Source organism: Myotis myotis, unplaced genomic scaffold, assembly GCF_014108235.1.
Source record: "Myotis myotis isolate mMyoMyo1 unplaced genomic scaffold, mMyoMyo1.p scaffold_m19_p_1, whole genome shotgun sequence".
NCBI classification, from domain to species: Eukaryota; Metazoa; Chordata; class Mammalia; order Chiroptera; family Vespertilionidae; genus Myotis; species Myotis myotis.
Window position 1 is genome coordinate 64,928,208 of NW_023416313.1, and position 24,711 is coordinate 64,952,918.

A 24,711-nucleotide genomic window follows, 5' to 3' on the forward strand; every position below is an offset into this window, starting at 1 on the left:
TTCACCCCTGACCCAGGGCCGGGGCCTGCGTGACGCCCCGCAGCACCCCAAGGCCAAGGGCCCTTCCTCGGACCGGCCGCGTGCCCTGGGGCAGCTCCAAGTGCGCCGAGCAGTGTAATCCCTCCGTTAAGTGCTTGGCTCGCAGTCTCCAATCACTAGTGGGAGCTGGAGAGGGCGAGTAAAAAAAAAAAAAAAAAAAAAAAAAAAATTCCAGCGGCCGCGAGTTGCAGAGGGAAGAAAAGTCCGGGGCGCGCGGCGGGGCGGCCACTGCAGCCGGAGCGGACGGTCGCGGTGCGGGCGGCGCGGGGCGCGGAGTGGGCGCGAGGCCTGTGCGGGCGCCGGGCGGTGCGGGACGCGGGCCCCGCGGCGCCGGGGCAGGGACGACAGTGCGGAGCGCCGCGCCGGCCAAGGCGGTAAGACTCGGGCGGACCGCGCGGCGCCCGGCGTGCGGGAGGCGGCGGCGCCGGGCGGGAGCTGCGGGCGCCGGGCTCGGGGTGGCGCTCCCGGCGGGAGGGAGTGCGCAGGGGGGTGAGGACCACCGCGGGCGGCTCAGCCGCTGGGCGGAGGCGACGGGAGGTCTGGGGGTGGCCGCCGGGGCTTTGTGCGCGGGGGGCTCCGCCGGACCCCGACAGCCCGCGCCCGCGTTGGCCGGGGCCGGGCGGGCGGACACGTGCTCCGGCGCGGGGGGTCGGGACCGGCTGGCCCCGGGCTGGGGTCGGAGCGGAGCGAGCGGAGCGCAGCCGGGAACGGGGACCTGGCAGGGAGCCCGCCGCCGGCCCGAGAGGCACGGAGCCCGCGGCCCCCGCTCGCCAGCCACCTGCCTCGGACGCGGGGACCCAGCCCCGCAGCTGCGGACGGTGCGCAGCGGGCGGGTCCCGCGTCCGCACTTGCTCGGACTCTCCTGCCACTACCTGTCCCTGCCCTCGGTCTGCGGCTCTGTCTGTCATGCTCCCAGCGTTTCTGTCTGGCTGCTTCCTCTAATTCTCCATCCCATTCCCTCTTCCCACCCCCTCGGGCTCGCTCTCCCTGGTCAGCTCGTCTCTCTGTCTCCCTCTCCGGCTCCCACTCCTTCGCACTCTCATCTAGAGCCTGACTTTGGGCTCCTGGTCTCTCCTTCCTCCTGTCCCTGGCGCTCTGCGCGCATCAGTCTACCTGTCCCTGCTATGGTCCCTTGCGGGGTTAAGATTTCGGACGTGAAGAGAAGACCCCCCTGGAAGTTGCCCGGTGGGTGTCTTACTCCCTCTGAGCCCCGCTCAGCTCCTTCGGGGCCCTTGAAAGTACTTTTCGGTAGAAGGGGAGCGCGGTGGCTTCCCCGCTACTGTTAGGAATCGCTCTCGTCACCTTCCCACCAGGGTGAGGTCAGTGACGGAGCAGCCACAGAGGTGCCCAGGGAACGAAATCAGGAGAGGAGGGCTGCTTAATGGCCTCCAACATGTCAGGGGGCTGCACCCCACAGACCTGCAGCGAAGCACCACCGCCTGGGAAAGGTTCCTGACCTCCCCCAAGAAACACAAAGGCTCCACCACTGACGGGAGGGCACAGCTGGAAAGCACTGGAAAATACTTTGAAAAAGCACCTACGAACATTTCTTGCTTCACTAAACTGATGCCAACCTGTTTGTTTGTTTGTTTGTTTTGTTGGTGTTTTTTTTTTACATGTATTTTTAGGGTCCTAGTAACAACTCTCCTAATTATTGTTTTGGGAACCTCATGAGAAATGTTCTGGGTCAACCGGGACATGTGTCTTTAAGAAAATACTCGTCTTTGTACTCTTACAGCTCTTCACAGTCTAGTGATCAAGAAAAATTATTTCTACCTGCAAAGAAAATAGGAAAGGATTTGTCAGTAATTTTGAAACCCGAGACTTTCCAGAGATCAATAATTTCTTTGGAAAATTTTCTCTATCAGGATGTTTTGAAGGATATTACATCTTAGTGAAATATGCACGTTATTACACACTTAGGTCATTGTGCGATGCAGAAGAGGGTTGTGTGCTGTACGCAAGGCATAGTAGTGATGTTTTATTATTTTTTTATGGGAAACATAGCTGGGAAATTAATTGCTCTGATTTTCACTGTTTTCTTTAGTCATGTATAGTGTACCTTTGTTTTTAGCCAAATATGGCCCAGGGCTACAAAACTTGATACAGTGTGTTATTTGTCCAATCTGAATTACCATTTAGAAAACCACCTTTTCCTTTTGGTCACGATATAAGTTGATATGATCTCATTACTCCTGTGGTGGGGTCTGCTGATGAATTTTAATGGCACTGCTTTGTGATTCTAAATCAAAATGTTAGTGTTTGGTGAGTTAAAATCTTGATTTATGTCATGTTAGTGAATCATCACTATTTATGGGGGCTTTGCCACCTTGTCTGCCAGGTGCTGCCCAGCCTGTGGCCCAGGCAGGGCTGTCGGAAGCTCCCTGTTAGGGTATTGTCCCTGAGTGACGTGCTGCCTCTACTGACGGCGTGTTCATATACGTCCCCCTCAGAATGTTCCAGTCATTAAATAGTATTTATTAAAAGGAAATTGACTTAATATTTCCCTCATAAACTTTGAAAACTGTGTGCAAGATGGCCTGATAAATTATTTTTATTATAGTAAATGCTGATTTTTATTATTTGTTTATAAGGCAATTTAAAATGTGATATCTTTTGGTGCATGTAGCCACCTCCACACTTCCTCGGCGCTCAACTCCTGCTTATCATTCACGTATAAAGTCAGTTGTCTCCTACTCCAACCCAATTTTCGTAAGACCCCTCATGGCTGCCTCTTAAGCTTCTGAAATCATCTCTTTCAGTATTCACCTCTCTGCGGTATAATTACTTGCTTGGCTCTTCGTTGCTGGGCTGTTTTCGCCTTGATCTGGAGGTAGTATTCCTTTACTTTTTTTCTCTGAATTTCAGCGACCCAGTAAAGTACCTGGCATATGAGAAATACTCAAAAAATCCTTGAAGGATGATCTGTTCTCCAATTTGTCTCTACCTTGCGGTACTAATTCTTTGTGGTTGCTTCAGGGAAATACTTGAGCATGGAGTAATCACAGATCGTAGAATGAGGGATGAAAAGAGTCTTCGAAAGCATCTGACCACACACGTTAGTAATGACGATGAAGCAGATGAGGCTCCAGGAGCTTGGACACCACGCTCAGAAGTAGGCAGCAAAGCCACCTGGGCTATAGAACTGAGACCTTGTGCTCTTTTTCCACAGGCCACAGTTCCTGTCACTGGACTCATGCTTGCCTTCCTTCACTAGAAATTGATAAGTCTGTTGTTCGAAGCTAACAGTTGTTATATGAGCACTGAAGATTTCTTCTCATGCCACCCAGAACAAGATCATGCATGAAATGTATCATCTGCAGTAACTGATAATCATTTGTTACACATATGTATGGCGGTGATATTTGCCTTTTTAGAACACTGACTTCTCCGTTTTATGTTTTGAGTGCTGTGTCATCTTGGGCAGACCAGTTATTTCTACCTGCAGAGAAGATTTAGGTTCCTTGCGACTTAAATGTTCTCTTCTATAAGTTTCTGCCTGTGTGTTGAAGGGGGGTGGGGAGAAAAGGAAGTTTGGACCAGATTAGGGGTTCTTTTTGAAGTTATTCTTCAGAGACCACCAGTTTAACTCCCGGAACAACTGCAAATTCATCTGTTTTACATATCAGACTTCCTTGTGAGCTTTTGTTTGAAAAAAGGCTAACACAGTTTAAAAAAGGCTTGAAGACCACTTCACTTGATGTTTTCCAATCTGCCTTCCAGTACTTGAATTTCATAATCAAGATAATTTCCAGCTTTTAAATCTGGGCATCTGGAGGATGGGCGATAAAGGTCTTAAGGATAGGAGGAGAAACTGAGATTGCATGAGAGCTATTCATTCCAGGTTTCCATGTGGCAGATTTGATGCAGTGGCCTGAATAGGGGGGAAGGGGGGGGGGGCCGGGAAGGGTGAGGGGAGGGAGGGGAGGCGCGCATGGGCCTGGCTAGAAATACAGATTCAACAGTTATTCACAGGAAATTAATGATTAAAATTGAGGAAAACAATAACTTTTTAGGTATCTGGGAAGAGAAAGAAATGAAGATTTAGGGGTGGACAAGAGGGACATTTTATGATACTTCTGAATATTTTTTAAACTCATGTATAGTATTAAGATAGAAAAGGATAGATAATGCATAATTTACATCAGACAACAATCTCTTTTCATGATTTTTAGAGCCTCCGCTTATATGTCAATTATCTTAATTACATCCATTTTTGCTTAGATGTTTGAGTGCCTACGTTTGCCCGGCATTATTATATGCTCTGAGGACACGCAGCCATATGAGACCCAAGGTCCTTGCTGTCATTGAACTTGCATGCTAGAGAGTGAAACACAACGAACTATAAACAAGCACACTAGAAAGATCATTTCCAGTAGTGAAATTGTCATTAGGAAAACAAGATAGGGTGATATGACAGCAAGGGACGGGGCTACTTTATACAGGGTGGTCAAGGAAGGCTTCTCTAAGGATGTTCTGAACAACAAGAAAGAGCCAGCCCAGTGAGGATCTGGGAGGACTTCCTGGCAGGGGCAACATTAAGGCTGTCTCTAAAGGGGCTGGGTGCACACTGGACTCAGGCAATTAGGGGAAATGGTAGGAATGAGGTCAGGGAGATAGCCAGGCCCATGCTATGAAGTGTGCATTTCATTCAAAGTACATTTTATTGAATCCCTGGAGAATTTTAAACAGAGAAGTGAACAAATCTGACTTAGCATGTCTGTCTGTAGTGTGAGCAAGAATGTCTGGAGATGACGTGGGAGGCTATGAGAAGTCTTTAGCTGAGCGTTTGGTGGTTTGGCCACCGGTGGAACCGAGCGAGATTGATCCGACATTGTTCTTATCACAGAATGAGTCATTGAATTGAATCAGGCTTCCTCTCCCTTTCTTTTTTATTTTTTTTTACTTGATCTACATTACAGCAACCCACTGGTTCAACAGTTGCTTTTACTTTTAAATGCAGACCTCAGCACCTCACAGTTCCCAGATGTCACATAAAGTTTGTGTTCTGGTTACAAAGGAAAGGAAGCAAATCAGAATTCTCTAATCAGGTTCCAATGTCATTTTTCTCTACCCCTCAGCTTTGAAAACTTCGCATGTTTCTTGAAAAACTTCACTGTAAAGTCTGCTTTGTCAGATCTGGAACTCACCCTTCATTGTATACCCAACTCTTTGCAATGAACTAGTATACAGTAGGCATTCAGTAAATATTTATGGAATGTTGTTGGATGGAGTCTGTTAGAGACCCATATTTTTTTAAAAAGATTTTTTATTGATTTTTAGAGAGAGAGGAAGGGAGAGGGAGAGAGAAAGAGAAGTATCGGTTTGAGAGCGAAACATTGATCGGCTGTCTCCTGCACACCCCCTACCAGGGATTGGCCTGCAACCTGGGTATGTGCCCTGACCGGGAATTGGAATTTCAGCCTTTTGGTGCATGCGATAACACCTAACCAGCTGTGCCACACTGGCCAGTTTTGATTCAGCTGACTTTGTTTTGCCTATGTATCAACAAGTATATGGCTCCGTGGGCCTTCAACTTTAGAAGATACTAAATAGCAAGTTTAGAGATAAGTTTTCTGAAAGCTGTGTTTATTTAGTGGCTCAAGGAAAAAAGATACAGTCCAATAATTTCTATAACATCTCTTGCCTGGCTGTCTTGAGATAAACATTTTAGTCATTTTTATAGCAGTTAGATAGATATAAACTTAAACAAGTACAGACACATCTGTCACTAGTTAATTTGTTGATTTATGAATCTGAAACAATTCCAAGGAAGTCTGTAATGATGGTGCCTTCGTCTAAATTAATCTCTTGATAGAAATCAGTGAGTGTTATCTAACTAATACACTTTACAACTGTCTATAAAAGGTACTAAATTATCTAATCTGTTCTTTTTCTGGAACAAACTACTTCTTCAGCTGTTGTCCAATAACCATTTAGCTGTAATAGTACACATAGTGGGGAAATACCCTCTTACTCATCCTGTTACAGAATGTAGCACTCTGCTCAAATGGGGTTGCATACAACTTGGACACATTTTTATATATCTAGCTATTATCTTTCACTGTTTCTTTAGCACCCTTTCCATTAGCCAAGAGTCCCTGCTATACCTGAGTGTCTTTTCTTACTGTGTAACTCAATTTGCTAAAACCTCACACATCAGTACTTTGGCCTCTATGTCAGATGCCTTCTGTTGGCCTCCAGATCCTCAGGCAGTTAGGGGAGATGGTAGGAATGAGGCCAGTGAGATAGGTAGGCCCATGCTATGAAGTGTACATTTTATTCTCCCTATGTTCTTTGCCCACTAGGCTACCTGGGTGAACAGCTCTGATTCAAGATGGCTTAGGGCAGTGGTCAGCAAACTGCGGCTCGCGAGCCACATGCGGCTCTTTGGCCCCTTGAGTGTGGCTCTTCCTAAGCCTTAGGACAATGATGGCGAACCTTTTGAGCTCAGCATGTCAGCATTTTGGAAAACCCTAACTTAACTCTGGTGCCGTGTCACATATAGAAATTTTTTGATATTTGCAACCATAGTAAAATAAAGATTTATATTTTTGATATTTATTTTATATATTTAAATGCCATTTAACAAAGAAAAATCAACCAAAAAAATGAGTTCGCGTGTCATAGGTTCGCCATCACTGCCTTAGGAGTACCCTAATTAAGGTAATAAGAATGTACCTACCTATATAGTTTAAGTTTAAAAAATTTGGCTCTCAAAAGAAATTTCAATCGTTGTACTGTTGATACTTGGCTCTATTGACTAATGAGTTTGTCGACCACTGGCTTAGGGCATTGGGAACCCCCAGCAGGAGATTGGAGTGGAGAGGCGGTATTTTTTCTCTTAGCTCCTTCCCTGCAGATCAACGTTTGCTGCCTGTGTCCAATGCTCTCTTAAAGGAGTCTTCTCTGTATTATTCTGTCCTTCCAGATCCCAGTAATCTCTTGAATAGCTCCTCTGCTTTTACTATCCTGATTTACTCTACTACCATTTAGGTTCTTTCACATCCCTGCCTATACTTACTAAGTTGTTTGTAAATAAATCCCCTTCTACTTATCAGAAGTTGTAAGAATTAAGTGCCCATTTTCTATTGATTCAGCTTTTGAAAGCCTCCTCTTTTTTTGGAACCTTCCTGGATTGATTGGTAAGAGCAGTTGACCTCCTTACCTCTGTTGGACATCTGCTTTCCAGTCCAAATTATATGATTCCATCAGTGCAACAGTAGCATGGAAAACCTAGGCTGTCATTATATAAACACTATTCTGTTGACCAGTTTATTGCTTTAACCTTCTTACTTGATAGCCTGTATGCACATGTAATTTGTTGTCTCATTCACTCTTTTTTTTGTTTGTTTGTTGTTGTTAATCCTCACCCAAGGATAGTTTTCCATTGATTTTTTAGAGAATGGGAGAGAGAAGGAGAGACAGAGAGAAACATCGATGTGAGAGAAACACATCAATTGGTTGCCTCCTGCAGGAGCCCTGACCGGGGCCCCGGGCCAGGGAGGAGCCTGCAACCAAGGTACATGCCCTTGACTGGAATCGAACCCGGGACCCTTTGGTCCGCAGGCTGATCCTGTAGCCACTGAGCCAAACTGGCTAGTGCTCATTCACTCTTTTATTCATTCGCTACTGCAGTGCCATATTTATGGAGTCACTTTTTAGGGCAGGCGCTGTGCAAGGTGCTCTGGATACAAAAAGGCAGATGTTTGCCCTTAATTGGGATGAGGATTAGGGAGGAGATAGGAAATCAAAATAAACTTAATGTTTACAAATCCAGTTTGTGATGAGGGCTGTGATAGAGAGGAGCAGAGAGGGCTAGCATTTGCTTGAGATCACAAGCAACTGAAAGGCCGAGGCTTTTCTGAGGGGCTTTTGCTGACCTGCATCTGTTATGCAGCTTTTCCAAATAATACAAACAGTAAATCTTCTTGAGAGGAGAGTTAGAAATTGCAGGTAAACCTACAGAAAATAAATTGCCTTAACCTAGTACCTAAAGTTAATATTTTAATATATATATATACCCTTTAAGAATTTTCTTGTGCATTTTTATGTGTTTTTAAACAAAAATGTCATGTATATTATGTTACTTGCATTTTTCAATTAACTATAATAATAATACCATTCTATATCAATATATTCATTTTGAAACGTAATACTTAGTGAATAATAATTTAATGTAGAATCACAAGCTTCCTCGTCTCCCTGCTGGTTGTATTTTTTCAAATTGTTTGTTTGTTTATTTATAATCCTCATCTGAGGACAAGTTTAGAGAAAGGGAGGGGGGAGCGGGGGCGGGGAGGGAGAGGGAGAGAGAGAGAAACATCTGTGTGGGAGAGGAACATCCATGGGTTGCCTTCTGTACATGCCCTGAACCCAGGTATGTGTTGTGATCAGGAATTGAACCTTCAACCTTTCGATGCACAGGATGACGACACTCAACTAACTGAGCCACTCTGGCTGGGATATTAGAATTTTTTAAAAGTTACATAGGCATGAAGAAGAAAATAAACATGACTAGTAATCCCACCATTAAATAAGCTTTAGAAATTATGAGACATTGGAATTAGAGAGTATAGAAATGGCCTAAGTCATACAAATTTTTATTTTATCATAATCCCTTTGGTTTATAATGTCTGATCAATTTAATTAAATAACAGAGAGGGAAAACAATGTAACCAAACTTCTCTTGTTAGTCATCATGTTGTAGGGATTTTTAGGTCTAATACCATTGCTAGTTCTTTTTGTCTCATTAGATATTAAATGTAAAACTAGAGTTTGAAGTACTATGAGCTATTTGACTAATTCAGATAAGCAATTTGTATATAACATTTTGTTTGATTTGATTGCATTTGCTTTCTCGGGGTGTGCCATGGAACAGCGATTTTGTGGAATGTCAGGTGTGTAGCCAGCGCAGGAAGGATCCTATGGGCGGCAGCAGAGCCTACTGGGTAATGGTGGGGACTGGAGTTGGCCTATCTTTGAATTTTGGCTTTATCACCTGTTAGCTGTGCAGCCTTGGCCGAGTTACTGAACCTTCTGTCTCAACTTCATCATTTGTAAAACAGGGATGACAATACTAGTGATTACTTTATAGGCTTGTAGGAGGATTAGACTGGCAAATATTTGTAAAGCACTTAGAGCCATGCTAGGCACATGTAAACACCACGGAAGCATTGATAAGTAAATAAATGCTAAAAGAAATCTGGGAATTGCGGATCTTTTAAAACCGCAAGCCTTCTTTGAGCCTTTAATGTGCTGATGTGCACTGTGACGGTGCTGAGGAGGGGTATTTGACCATGGGGCACGTAGTTTTCCCTGCATATGTCACTGGACTAATAATGTTCCTCAGAACACACTTTGGGGAAAGATGGATACAAATAATCGGCTAAACATTTCACCGTTCTTTTGCCAGCACTTGTTACTCTATCCAGCACACCTATCAGAGAGTAGGAACCCAGGTCTTGCTGTGTTTTTCCTTCTCCTTTTCTTTTTAGAGGTAAAATGAATGTTTTACTTCATTGCCCGGAGAAAGGCGTTCTTGCCAGTATAGATATGAGTATCCCCTGGGGATCGCTGAGCCCCAGGTTTACAGTGTATAATGTTTTCTCAAAAGCTGCTTATTATAAGTTTTTCTAATAATGTCCATATTCATTGACGTGAACGTGGGAATTAATAGGGAACTGTAACAAATAAAATAAAAACCACTCACTCTACCACACAAAGATAGCCACTATTATGAACAGTTTGGGTCTTTTTTTTCTTTCTTTACAAAATTGGGAGCATAATATAATATGGTTTTGTATCCTGCCTTTTGTCCTGCTTTGACTTTATTTATATGATGTTCTCCATCCCAGACGTGCGGTGATTTCTGGCTTTCAGATGATTGGTAATCTACATTTCAAAAGAGCTTCCTTCCTTACGTACCAAATTCTGCGGCCAGAGACAATATGAAAATAAAATGGTGCATCTAGCATGAGTTTCTCTCTTATGTTAAGTATTCTCGGAAATTGGAACCACCTGGTAAGCAGTTGGCAGTTCAGTTTAAAAGACCTGGACTAGGTGACCTCAGGTTGCTTCATTTTTATGAGTCACTCCAGTGTTCTAGCCAGCAGCCAGACGGACGCATTGGAATCCACGACTAGGCTGGTTTGGAGGCATTACTGACTCACCCTGAGTGACTGTAAGTGAACTTATATCATGTTGAGATTAACTAGGAAAAGTTATCCAGGGACGCCCAAAATAAATATAACTACTCTTTACGTTTTAAATGATAAATCTGTTCCCTCCATTGCATGTTGAAGGTAGGGCTCTAATAATATACCAACATGGAGGACAAACATTGTCTCTGACTATTTTATCTTGTCCTATAATTTCGAATAGGAAATAATATTATATTCATATGGCATCACATAACTAAGAACTTTAAAAATACTAATTGTTTTCAGTTTTTACTCTGTGTGCTTCATGAAGTACAGATGGATGCCATAATGATTAAAATATATCAGCTCAGTAAGCCCTTTTTCATTCATATGTCCTTCTTCAACGATTTTGAATCTTCAGCTCACTGGAGATTAAATTAATCACTCTTTACAACACTTATCTTTTACATCAGTTAGCAAATTAAAATATTTAAGGTCTCTCTGAAGAGAAAAACCATGCTATGTTGTTTAATTGAATTAAATTAGCTTTTCATGGAAATTTACCTAGGAGCTGTTTCTGGAATCAATTTGGAAAATGATCTTTGTATTCTGTGGCATTTATGTTTGATTATGTTTTTCTTAGTAATTCTCAATGGGCCTGATTCACTCCTTGCTTTAGTCATCAAACCCTTGCAATTTTTGTAGGCAAATTAGGCATTTCCTACCCCATAATTATGCGTGTTTATGGATAATGTATGCTTCCTCCTTATGGTAAAGAATTCTTAATTCTATAACTTAAAATTATCTATTTTATCATTCTGTAGAATATGTTAAGGCTGAGCTAAAAGTCACATGTAAATTAACTTCTTCCAAAAAATGTTTTGTAGAATTTAAGTTTTGATACCTTTACCAATCACAGCAGGTGCTGCTGCTTGTAAAAAAAAAAAAAAAAAAAAAGAAAGAAAAGAAAAAAAAGGGCAGATAATCTAAAACTTCTTTCAAATCTATTGCCTGGGAGCAATCTGTATCTCAGGCACATCAAAGATTTTGTGCACTACATTTTTTGCATTCTCTCTTGCCCTGTGATCTGTGATTTACAAAGTCATGAAGCAATGGAAAATTGCTTACTAAAAAACTCAATTTTCTAGTTTTTTTTTTTTTTTTTTTTTTAGCTGTAACGTTTATCCTTTGTGATCAACAGCATGAAAATATATTTTATATGCTTGGACTATAACTTAATGCCTTTATTTCTTGACTACTTCATATTTAGCAGTTTAAAGAACTTCAAAACATATTTAGCTTAAAAAAACACACAACCTTTGCAGTACCTGCCACAATCTGGATGTTAGAACTGTGTTGTTTTTCTCCTCAGTCCTGTGAATACAGGAGTGTTCATTGAACTCTCTTTACTTCCCTTCTCTTTTCTTCTTCCTTCTCTTTTTCTCTCACTTTTGAACTTGATTTGCAAACCCTATTTCCTCTACTTTTTCTGAACCAGAGGGTGGTTAAACACATACTGGTTTTTATGATCCTGAGCCTCCAGAGCAGCGGTTCTCAACCTTCTGGCCCTTTAAATACAGTTCCTCATGTTGTGACCCAACCATAACATTATTTTCGTTGGTACTTCATAACTGTAATGTTGCTACTGTTATGAATCGTAATGTAAATATCTGATATGCAGGATGGCCTTAGGCGACCCCTGTGAAAGGATCCTTCGACCGCCAAAGGGGTCGCGACCCACAGGTTGAGAACCGCTGCTCCAGAGTATTTCCGTAGTCCTTACTAGCTTACCAGCCTGTGATGGATTGGAGTTTTTGACTAGGTTAGCATAATGACAATTGGTATTCTGTAAACATGATCTTAAAATACTTTAATAATACTATAGACAGATAATAACAGTAAGGTACATTTATATTTTGTTATGAATCACTTATTTAATTACATAATTTCATTCAAAATATTTTTATGAAATGTCCATTTAAAAATATATTTTTATTGATTTCAGAGAGGAAGGGAAAGGGAGAGTTAGAAACATCATTGATGAGAGAGAATCCTTGACCGGCTGCCTCCTGCATGTCTCCTCCCCCCGGGGACTGAGCCCACAATCCGAGCATGTGCCCTGACCGGGAATTGAACCATGACCTCCTGGTTCATAGGTCGACACTCAACCACTGACCCACACTGGCGGGCAAAATGTCCGTGTTTTAAACATTGAAACAGATGCTTACAGGTAAAAAAACAAAACAAAACTAAAATGGCGCAGATATATATTATATAAAATATATTATAGCTATTACTTGGGTCTAGACAATTTTCATTCCTTTATATAATCTGATATACAAAAATCTAAAATTTTATTATATAGGGTTTTCACCAAGTACTCTCAGGCTCATATTTTATTGGAAATTCCATGTATTTATAATTGTGGTTTGAAAACTCTTAGGCAATCTTGAACACTTTTTTTTATAAGTTACATGCAGCCTGACTAACCATGAGACTGTAAATTCCATTTTTGGCTCATCTCTCCTAAACCTGGAAGGTGTAATGCAGTTTAACAATAATATTTTACATCTTTAGTTTGTGAATAATGTCTTTCTTACAAGTGGGATTATTAAATATTTATGCAGTATGAAAGAACTTGATGCCATATATGTCAAAGAGATAGTCATGTCTTGCTCTAAGGGGAAAGATGTTTAAAATTACAGAAAATACACTATCAAAAAATAAATGCAGAGCACAAATAGACTGAATATGAGAAAAATAAAGTAAGTTAAGAACACTTATGAAGTGCCAAATTGACTCAGTCTATTATTCTGTCTTTAGGCGATGCCAACAGGAGATATTTTAGGGAAGTCTAGGTCTGGTGTTTCATGATTTCACTTTCAAAATTTAATATTATATCCTCCAAATATCTTAGTTTTCCTCAATATAAACCACTGCTCTCTTGTGGAACTGATGAGAATTTCTTAGTTTGTTTAACTTCTTGGCTTTATATTTCATTCCTTAACCAAGTTGAGTATTATAGTTGAAATATAGCAGCCATAGCTTAATATTTGTCTTGTCTATACTTTCCATTGTTGCATAGAGTCTTGTGAGTCTTGACATCTATAATATTTCCTTGTGGCCTTCACCTTTCTAGACTCAAAGAATGCTGATTTTTCTTATTTTACATCATAGGCCTATTCTGTGGACCACGTGGTCATTTTATTTTTATTTGGTTGGATTTTCCTCAGTTTCTAAAAATCCCCTCCCCTTTTCCCTCTTTTTTGGAGTAGAGTTATAATTTATTTATTCAGCAGCAGATATTTTTAGAGTGCTAGGCAGTATTAGACTAGAACTGCATCTAGTATTTCAAGTAGAGATGCCCCATGGTTTTAAATAGGATAAGAATCATGTGTTTCGCCCTAACCGGTTTGGCGCACTGGATAGAGCGTCGGCCTGTGGACTGAAGGGTCCCAGGTTCGATTCTGGTCAGAGGCATGTACCTTGGTTTCGGGCACATCCCCAGTAGGGGGTGTGCAGGAGGCAGCTGATTGATGTTTCTCGCTCATTGATGTTTCTAACTCTCTGTCCCTCTCCCTTCCTTTCTGTAAAAAATCAATAAAATGTATTTTTTAAAAAAGAATCATGTGTTTTGTTCTTGGTTGATGTTGGTGTCGTTGTTAGCTTTCTTGGCTATGGGAATGCATTCATTCCGTGACTTTTAAGCTCCTTTCTGTTATCACTAAGGCTCATTATTTTGAGCAGTACAGTCTGTATATTTCCTCTCCTACATGCATAACCCTATAGTATTCTGCGTTGAATCATATTTGATGTTTCCCCCTAGTAACTCATAAAATTTTGGAAATCTTGTAGGTTATCCCACTAACTTGGCATTTCACATACTGGAAAAACTTAGTATCTTTTGCAGACCTGGAAAATTTTATCTACATTTCCTTTTCTACATCATTTATAAAGATGTTAAATAAGACCATTTCCAGCACCTTCCCTATTTATAGTTTTCTGCCAGAGTAATGCCTTTTTTTCACTGTCTTCTTTGTTTCTCCAGTAAAAAGTTCACCGGATCCTATGGTGATTCAGTTCTTTTTAATAACTTTTGTGGTAGTACCTTGTCAAGGGCTTTTTAAAAAAATGGAGTAGATTATATCTACTGATTTCTCCCTTGAGGCTCCACTCAGCTTTTAATTTGCCAACACATGATCACCCTTGAAAAAAATCAAAGCTAGTCCCGCCCCATCATTTGCTAAATTCTTCAGTGACCTCATGCTTTTGCATAGATGGACCTCACAAATGTGTCAAATTGCCAAGAAATAATTAATGCACTAAGTTGAGGGAATGTGAAAGGCTGTGGATAAAAGAGATGAAATTTAGCATCAATGTGGATGGTTGAACTATATAAGCAAGCAAAAAATAAAGAGGTTACCTTGTTTGAGTCTTTCTTGTGTTATAGGCAATGTGCTAAATATTTTCTTTAACAGAGTAGTGATTGCTATCCCATTTTACATATAGATAAAAGAATTTAAGGCACAGCGAGGTTCCCAGGTGGTAGTCCAGGATTCTAATATAGAACCATCTGATTCTAATTCTCTATTTAAATGTTGGAGTACTGTTAGAGCCAGGCATCGTGTTAGTTATTGGTGATACAAAGATGGCCAGCACCCTGATGGTTTGAGAGCTTGGAAAGACCCCAGAGGGAAGGAAAAGAACTGTGCGTAACAACTGTATGAGATGGTAATTGTGTGTGAGAGCATAGAGAAAGGTTGATCATTGAAGAGTGTTTAAGATAGAGGCTTGGGTTATTGATCCTATTTTGAGAAGAGGAATGGATAAAGAAAGGAAATGTTCAAAAACTTTGGAAAAGTATATTTTGAACCTTAAATGTTATAATTTTCCCTCTCTTTCTCTCCCCCCCTTTCAGTTATGTATCATTTCTATACAGAGTACTGGCACTGTTTTTTTTGTTGTTGTTTCTTTGTTTTTTAGAGCAAATGTACTATGTCTTTACTAAAGTGGACTTCCATTTGATCCACATGGTGTGTGTGTGTGTGTGTGTGTGTGTGTGTGTGAGAGAGAGAGAGAGAGAGAGAGAGAGAGAGAGAGAGAGAGAGAGAGGTAAGGTGCATTTAACATGGGTTAAATATAGTGAAATTTTTTAGTGAATTTGGGAAATCAAATAGCTCTGGTAATTTGCTAAGAATATAGACATGCAGATGATGAAAAAAGATAATTTAAAATTGATCAATTTATCTGAAATGACATTTAAAAATTTAAACAATTAGTTTGAAGGAAGCACCGTAACATATACCTAATAGTAAACATTGGATTGTGAGGCTTGGCCAACGTGCAGTTGTTGGCAGGAACCAAAAGGTATGCACTAAAAACATAATAAAAATCTTCAAGGAGAGTTTGATCTTGAAATGCTTGTAAACTGTTTTTCCCCTAATATTTAAGTGGACTCTAGATCACCATGTGTAATAGAGATATTACCTATATTTTAATCTCCTATTTTGATTTGTCAGAATGTGCTAGAGTGAAATGAAATTACTTCAGTAGCTTTCCAGGCTAGTTTGCAACCTGCTCAAACTAACGTTGTCTGCCGGTCAGATAGTTTACTTCATATCTCTTCATGCGTCTCCTGTATAAAGAGTCATAAGACCTCTTTTGCTTTAAGCATAATACCATTGTGTTTACAGAGCAAAATGCAATGAGGTCTTTTGGCTGTGGCCATGGAGTTTAGCTAAGGCAGAATTATTAAATTAAAAAAGAAATCTTTAGTTTTCCACATAACCAGATTAAATGTGTATTTTACGTGGAGCCAAAGTTCTATGGGGAAAGTGAAGTTTAAAATAGATTTCGGCATTAAAAGTAAAATGGTAAATTTATAAAATTTTACATTAAAATACTATATAATGTTAAATCAACACATTTTTTGGAAGCCCAGTAATCACCATTTGATTTTCCAAAGGAATATAAATATCACAAAAACATACTAAGCTATAGTATAATTTGTAACAAATCGAAAGCTTCCTTGGAGTGACTTTTTATATTCCAAAATACAATTTTCCCATTATGGAGAATTGTATTTATGTTGAACATAAATAATCAGATATTTGCTTCACTAATGATCCAGATTATTTTAAAATCATGTTACTGGATTTAACGATACGACCTCTGTTCTGCAACCTTGTGTATACTGGAGGCTTGTTATGCATGCCAAGGGTATTTCCTTTTATTTGTTTTCATTTTACCTGCCATTTAAATCATTGAATGACCCTTCATAATTTTATTACGAAACCATATAATAAGGAAGGACTAGTCGATTATTTTTTACTTTAACTTTCATAATCTTATATAATTCAGATCTTCTTTGTGTTCTCATTTCTCAGGTCAAGTAATTCTTGTTTTGCAATTTCTCATCACAGTAATGAATGGGATGGAGTAATATGTTTCAATATATTTATTGTACTTATTTACCATTTTACAGCTGTTCTCTCTTTCAAGGAAGGGGGGCAAGTAGTATGTTGAAAAGAACACAATTGGGAGACAGGAAAGGCCATAATTAGTTTTGGAACCTCAGACTGATCACAGAAATAAAAGATTGGCCAACCTCTCTAAGGTCTTTCTGGCTCTGAAATGCTATGATTCTGTAACCCAAACTGGCAAATCTTATCATAGTGTGGCGCTAGTTTCTGGAGAGCAGGGCACCAAAACTGTTTCATGGTTTTGTTTTTCCTCTCCAGGTGGTTTTGCAATTTCAGAGACAAAAGAGAATATTCATGAGTTAAGTCCCTTCCAAACCTTATAACCTCTGAGATTTTATAATGATTTACAAGAGAGACTGATACTTACAAATTATGTAATTATACTGTGTACCATTTTACATCTTGTTTAAATCTTTTATTTGGGGGTTGCAAATAATTTTGGTTAGTAGGAAGTAATTCTGCCTTGGTCAATACTGTACTTTTTTGGAATTATTTTCTAAGAACTTTAAGGCACGTGTTGAAAAAGGTTTTGTTTAGAAATCAGATTCAGTTTCATGTTTGACTGCATTAGCTTATAATGGCTAATCTTACTATAAATAAAATATGCAGAGCATGCCAGCAATACGGGTTAGTTTTTTTGTGATTGTAATTTTTCGCTAATCAATAAGAGTGAGTTTTTTTGTGTGACTTACTGTTACCCATTCTCAGTATTCTCTTTTAAAATCCTTTTTAATATAGAAGCAAAGACTTAACTGGGTTGAAATGTACATTTAAGCTGGTTCTATGAGAATTTAGATTAATTAATGCCCAGTGTATCTTTTCCTAAAATATTCTTTTTTTTTCTTATTGTTCTAGGGTTAGATTAATGGTCAGATTCCTTTAAAATATCTAGGACACTTGATATGTTACTATTTTCAAGTTGAATAGTAATTTTCTTTTAAGAACCATATTTTCATACAGCACTCAACTCTTATTTTTGTATGTGGGAAGATTTCAGTGGTATTTTCTAGATTATCCATAGCAAATTTTTAATGCCAGCATGTTTCTGGGCAACCTTTCCCTAGAGCAGTGATGGCGAACCTTTTGAGCTCGGCGTGTCAGCATTTTGAAAAACCCTAACTTAACTCTGGTGCCGTGTCACATATAGAAAGTTTTTGATATTTGCAACCATAGTAAAACGAAGACTTGTATTTTTGATATTTATTTTATATACTTAAATGCCATTTAACAAAGAAAAATCAACCAAAAAAATGAGTTCACGTGTCACCTCTGACACGTGTGTCATAGGTTCGCCATCACTCTAAGGATGACTGCTCTAGGGTTCGCCACTGCTCAGTACAATTGTACTTACCGAGCTGAGTAAAATAGAATTGAGTAAACAAATTATCGGTGCCCCTCGAATCCTTCCTGGAGCATTTGCTTTTCACGTGAATCAGGAAGCCTCTACGGAAAACGATTGAGTTGCTTGTTTTACACGACTTAATTGCTCTTAGGAGATAAGGGAAACAAGATGAAGGAAAAAACTGAAGTTCTTAAGAAGTGCTGAAAACGTTCTTGACCTAAAATTCTTGAATCAGAAATGAGAAAGAAGGTGAAACAGAGTAAGGCCCCTTCATGTGGAACTTTGGAAGTTGGATTGAAAAATGAAAACATAATCTAATTACCTTTATGCCCAACACATATCACTTTACTTATGAATTTCTCATCCTGATACTATTCTTTTTGCTTGTGATTTCCTCCTCTTTTGAATTCTGATTTATAGTTCACTTTCAGAAAATATTCTCTGAATCCCATTTCACTGGACTCATGGCTTCCTTTTGTCTGCACGCACCTGGTCTCCGTTCTTATGTTCTTTTCTGCACTGTATCGATATGTGATTACTCGTTTCCTGAATCAGTGTAATTAACATCCTCACCATTTTAACTGTATTGAATGCTAAAAACTGTCTTTTGTGTCTCTGATTTTCCACATGTTTCACAATATGGGTACACACTCAAAGATTCTTGGTCAGTGTTGATTGGCGTCCCTCATTTGTATGGTTCTAAGCTTTATTTCCTTATCATTGTGAAATTGTTCTCTTTGAAAAGAGATAAGGAGCCTTAAGACTTAAAAAAATCTATCATTTGTTGTATTTGTTTTAAAAATACATCCTGGGGCATGAAACAGAAAAAAGTATTCTCTTCTGTATTTTGACTAAAGCCAGTGTACAAGTTGTACACTGGAATTTGGAGGCAGATGCCTGGCTCTCTCACTCATTGTCCTGATCTGTAAAATGGGGATAAGAAGAGCACCTCCTTAGTAAGGATATGTGGGAATTAAATGAAACACCTGGAACTCCACCTTATACAGTAATTGTTCAGTAAATGTTCACTCTTATCCTTTATTTTAGACTAGTGGCCCGGTGCACAAATTCATGCATATTGAAAGGAAATTAATTAGAAGAAATATTTTAATATCACTATTTGCCCTTTCTCTATAATAGAGTGTCAACCAAATTCATGATCGGCAATGACAGATGGAAACACATGTGTGTGATTGGTGCCAGTGAGAGCTTTATATTTATAGTGCGTGTGCGAATCAACTTAGCCTTTTATATATATATAGAATAAACTTGCTTAATTAGACCTGCTTTCTGATTTAGCTAAACTTTTTTTTTTTATATTTTATTGATTTTTTACAGAGAGGAAGGGAGAGGGATAGAGAGCCAGAAACATTGATGAGAGAGAAACATCGATCAGCTGCCTCCTGCATGCCCCCCACTGGGGTTGTGCCCGCAACCAGGGTACATGCCCCTGACCAGAATTGAACCCAGGACCCTTGAGTCTGCAGGCCGATGCTCTATCCACTGAGCCCAACTGGTTCTGGCTGATTTAGCTAAACTTTTTCCAGCCCAGTGAAGCACCCCAACTTCTCTTTCAGGTAATTGTCAGCAACACAGCAGTAAATATCAACATGAGGCAGATTATTATTGTAGATCATGCAGGGAGAACAAAGGGTAAAATATTTAACTGCAACAGTGTTTGACTACAGTGGGGCCTTGACTTACGAGTGTCCCGACTAACGAGTTTTTCGAGATACGAGCTGTCTCTCGGCCGATTTTTTGCTTTGAGTTGCGAGCTAAAATTTGGGTTACAAGCCAGCTTCAGATACCCCACCGCTAGTTGGCGCAGCGAACATCACAGTGAATGCCACAACATCAGCCCAGCATCACGTGTCTCACTCGTTCACTTTATGATTTGACATATGAGTAATTTGAGTTACGAGCTCCGTCATGGAACTAATTAAACTCGTAAGTCAAGGCCCCACTGTATATTCTGTGCAGTGAGAAAACCTGAAGTCATTTTCAAGGTCCACCATATCTCACTTCTTTTCAGTCGGGTTAAGTTTATAAGCTTTCTAAATCTCCATTTTCTGGCTAACGAAAAGAAAATATGATTCCACCAAGTCTCTTATCTACCTACTCCAGGACTTACATGAGGATCAAATGAGATGAGGCATGTGAAAACGCTTCACAGACATTTGGTTACAATGTAAAGTGTTTCCACCTGGCTATAGAGCAAGATGTGTTCCTGGGCTGAAGAAACTCCAAGGAGGCTAGTCACTAGGAAGAGGAAGCTGGGCGTTGCTACATGACGTCATTATCTGGATGGTCAGACACTTAGCATATTAGTCTTATATATATAGATTGCCAGTATGCATCATATGTACCAGCTGGCCGGTCAGTTGGACGGTCGGATGGACGTACGGTCGGTCGCTTAGCCTTTTATATATATAGATGTCTCTAAGTGGCATTGGAACTTGGCCTACTTTACCAGGTGTCTGTAGGAGATTGTTCTGCTGAAACAGAATGAAGAAATTTTACAGTTAACCAATTTTAATAAGAAATAATTTTCTTATAATATGTTTCCAAAGGCAAAATTTTTAGGGCACAAATATTCATATTAAAATGTTAACTGTCTAGTTAGAAACAAGAAATTCCTAGAGACAAAGTTATTTCCTTCCCTTTTTATTCAATCTGGTATCCTTCTATTTCTATTTCAAATGCTTCTAAAAAAAGTTTATATAATGAAATAAGAAGATAAATTATGTTCTTATTAATTTGAATGACATTTTCCCCTTGGATGAATTATGAAAAGTCTGGTTAAGTTTAACATTAGTGGAGCTTGAAGAGATGTTAATATTAAGCAAGTGTTTAGTTGCATGACATGATCAGTTTACACTATTGCAGAACCTTAATTAAAGTTTTATTAAACTGTGTAAACCATGATCCAGTTTGGATTTGAGAGTAGATAGACATCTGTTTCAAATATTATTACTACAGTTAGAAATTAATAGCTCTTTTCTCTGAAAGTCTGACAGTTTCCCTTTTGAATCTTTTGTTTCTGTCTTCTCACTGTTCCCTCTGTATTAAAATTTGTTTGAGATGTTAAGATTATCTTAAAAAATCACATTTATAATCTGTCAATATCTATGCAAAAGAAAAGCAGAGAAGTGTTTGGGGGTGCTTATAGAAGAACGATAAAACAAGACTCCTTTTCGTTTTATGTTAAAGCAAATTTCTGCCGCGTTGCATCAGAAGCATTGAAGACAGCTTCCTTGACTGGGGGCCCTGGTGTCTCATTCCTCCCACCTCTTTCTTCTCTTCTCCCTTCTGCTTTTTTTTCTTTATGAATTCAAGGCTAATTCTAGGTAAATTTTGGCGTCATTTTGCTCACTTAAGCTGTAAGCATAAAGTGCTCTAATTTTCTTATATTGTTTCTTTGCCTTACATTAGAAAATTCTCCAGTAAATGCTTTTTTGTTAGCTAACTGTGTATTTGTTTTATTCTTAGTTCTGGAAAGGAATCTTGGTATCATATTTCACTTAAATGGAATATGAATGCTATCTAAAAACATTAGAATTTAATTTTTTTAGTAAACCATGCTCACTAAAATGGTAGAAAACACTACTTGGAGTCTGTTATTTGTAACCATTTTGATATGTTTTTCTCACTCTCATGTATTATTTTTAGATTTTAAAAAAGGTGGAAGTTACCATCTTAATTTTACTGTGTAAACCATGTGTATTTATTTGATTTTTGCTTGAAATTATATAATGAATGTTTTCTCATGTCATTAAATATGCTTCAATGTATTTTAATTAATAACTGAAAATATCTATTTACATTTTTCTTACTTTTCATCATAATTAATACATTAGTGGATTTTTTATGAATAGATCTTAATTTTTTTATATGACAGTTTTTATATATAACATCAAATTGCTTACCAGTGAAGTTATTCTAATTTATAATCCTACCAACAGTATGTCTATTTAATTTTACTCAGAGTTTTAGGTGTGTTAATAAATATTTCAACTATATTCACAAAATCTCAATTAGGCTCAGAAAAGACAAAACAAAATATGAAAGACCCAAACAATGAAGTAGTTTTGAATAAGTAGGAACATGCTCCATGTTATTTTTATTTAAAAAAAAAAACGAAAAAAAACCCCAGTTTTTACTACTTACAAATACTGACCATTACCTTTGAAATATAATTTCATAAATTTATACATGAAATGCAAATTAACTTTAATCATTTTTCAATTATATGATTCTGCATTTTAATTTATAACACTAGAAATGATTTAAGGAAAAATCTATCAATTCACACAAAAATCTTTGAAGTCAAAGGCAGAAGTGACCTAGGGGGGAAAAAAATCTCATCTAAATTTTCATTTGATATGCAAAGGAGATTTAAGATGGTTTTGTGCTTTGTGAAAATACCCTTGTATCATGCAATTGCTTTAAGAGGGACAGACTCATTTCTGCATCCACAGAGAATACTGTGCTGCATACTAGCCCAGGATGCAATCAGAAGGGTGTGCAGCCCTGTATGGTTTTGACAGGTCACCTGTCAAACTCAGGACATTGGTAGGGACAGGGTACGACTCTGAAACTGGGAAGGGAGACATTTGGGTAGATGTGCTTACTGTATGGAAGCCTCAAATTTCCCTGTATTTTTTGGCCAGAGGAACATAGCCTTCCCTTCTCTGGAGTCTATACAGTGACCTTACCTGAAGTTAGTGCTTTATAAGTTGAAGCTAATACTTCTTGAGACCTCACATGATCTCTCATTACTTTCAGGTTGAATAGTCTGCGTAGGGTCTCATCTTAGCACAGGCTAATTGGGGATCCCTGCTCCAAGAGGAAGGTACTGTATGTGAAAACAATTGCAAGGTAGTATGTCCTGTCAGGGATCATGTGAACATTTGTGGGAATAGATCTTAAGGATATTAAAAGATGGTTAAGACATGGACTATGAGACACTATTGGGTATAAATTCATTATCATATGGATACTTAACTGTGACTTGTGAGTAAATGTTCTGGCTAGGGCGTGTGGAAATGTCAGAATTTCATTAGCATGTTATTGAGGAAAGGGTCATAAATCTTAGCAGGATTAGAAAGGATTTGCTTCATAAGACTTGAGAATCCACCACGTACATTTCCTAGGACATTCCCTTCACCAAGGCAACAAGGGATGCATTGCTGAGCCTTTTGCTGACGGCCTAACCTGCTGTAGCGATAGATACTGAGCCCTCGATATGGCACAATCCGGCCAGCCCCTGGTGGCAGATGGGTTATCTTGGACGTGTTTGATCTCAGAAGAGGTAGAAAATTGTCCTTACCCGGAATTGACATATATACCAGATAGAGGTTTCTTATTCACCTGCTTGCAGAGACGGGCCAGTATTATCATCTGAGTGTTTAGTCTACTGACTGTCTAATATATTAACATGATACCCCATGCGACATTTGCTCACACCACGGGGCCTATTTTATACTTGAGTCCATGATCACAGGATTCTTGCATCTTATTATGTCCCCAACACCCAAAAACATGTGGGAAGAAGGTGGAGTGGCCTGTGAAATAGAGGAAAGGCTCGGTGAAGGTAGCAGCTGTGGACAAGTCTGGGTTTGGATGGACTATATATGGTGCTGAGTTAATAGGTGATAGATAGATGATGGATGATAGATACAGAGATAGAGAGATAGATAGAGCTGAGTTGGTACAGATGAAAAGAATCTGGAAATGAAGGTTGAGAGTTGGATTTACCTTCTACCATCAATCACAGTGATGCACTTGCAGATTTTATACTTCCTGTCTTTGCAGTTTTGGGCTCTGATGGGAAAGAGGCCCTGGTTCCTGGAGGATGGGATAAAGAGCACTGTAGCTGGAGTTATCAGTGAGAATTCCATTGGGTGGAACCTGAGACTACCACCTGTTCACTGTGGGCTTATGACAGTGCACCGGCAGGCATAAAGACGTTGCAGCTAGACCAGCCAACCTTGAACACCAGGGAACGTTAAGGTCACTACTACACAGTTGGTACAGGGAGCAGCATCCTGGTCCTGGGCAATTCACTGGGCCCCACGCGGGTGCTTCTCTGCCTGTGGTAATTGTGAATGGATGATCTACGCAACCATAGCCTGGCAAAGACAAGGCAAGTAGAGGCCCAAAGCCCCTTGGGAGTAAATGTCTGAGTCACCCCAGAAGGCAAAAACCCAGACTACCCAGAGCATGGGTTAAGGGAGAAGGAAATGTAAAATGGGACGTGGAGGAGGGGATGACAAATACAAATGTACTGAGCCAGTTATGCCTAGCACGTGAACTGCCGCTTGGTTTACGACTCCCTTTTTCCATGATTGCGAGGCATCACCATGACCTGCACCCTCCATCCTGGAGGAGAGGCAAGGGCCGCCTCCTGCTTTCTCACAGGAGATCTGCATGTCTTAAGGGAGTGCAAGTCACCTGAGTGGCACCAGAGGAGGATTGCACGTCATCCAGTCTATGTGCCTTCTAGGCCCTCTGGGCCCCGCCTGCCCACATCTCAGCAGCTTCCTCTGCTTCCTCTTCGGAGCAGCCCTGGGATATCATCTGTCTGCCTGCCTCTGCCACCGCCTCATCTTCGTCACTTCTGTCCTAGCCTCCTCTGAGGAGATGAGGGCCTGGCTCTGCTGCCTTCATCACTCCCCTGGGACAGGAGTGTCAGTAGCCCCAGTGC

General features: G+C 39.8%; 1 protein-coding gene across 2 annotated transcripts in view; it reads left to right on the plus strand.

Annotated features, from left to right (window-relative positions):
* The first annotated feature begins 279 nt into the window (after nucleotides 1-279).
* The window catches only part of BMPR1B (bone morphogenetic protein receptor type 1B), a 383,526-nt gene continuing 359,094 nt past the window's right edge, over nucleotides 280-24,711 (plus strand). For both annotated transcript variants that reach the window (XM_036340048.1, XM_036340053.1), the window contains exon 1: nucleotides 280-413. The gene's annotated coding sequence lies outside the window, so the exon portion shown is untranslated. The remainder of the gene's footprint in view (nucleotides 414-24,711) is intronic.